The sequence below is a fragment of the Physeter macrocephalus genome, chromosome 7, assembly GCF_002837175.3.
Source record: "Physeter macrocephalus isolate SW-GA chromosome 7, ASM283717v5, whole genome shotgun sequence".
Classification (NCBI taxonomy): domain Eukaryota; kingdom Metazoa; phylum Chordata; class Mammalia; order Artiodactyla; family Physeteridae; genus Physeter; species Physeter macrocephalus.
The window spans coordinates 60102833-60103240 of record NC_041220.1 but is presented as its reverse complement, the minus strand read 5'-3'; positions in this window follow the sequence as shown (position 1 = coordinate 60103240).

Sequence of the window (408 nt, the reverse complement as noted above, 5' to 3'; positions counted from 1 at the left end):
GAGATGTTTCCTGTTTCTTAAGGTAGGATTGTATTGCTATAAACTTCCCTCTTAGAACTGCTTTTGCTGCATCCCATAGGTTTTGGGTCGTCGTGTCTCCATTTTCATTTGTTTCTAGGTATTTTTTGATTTCCTCTTTTATTTCTTCAGTGATCACTTCATTATTAAGTAGTGTATTGTGTAGCCTCCATGTGTTTGTATTTTTACAGATCTTTTCCTGTAATTGATATCTAGCCTCATAGCGCTGTGGTCGGAAAAGATACTTGATACAATTTCAATTTTCTTAAATTTACCAAGGCTTGATTTGTGACCCAAGATATGATCTATCCTGGAGAATGTTCCATGAGCACTTAAGAAAAATGTGTATTCTGTTGTTTTTGGATGGAATGTCCTATAAATATCAATTAA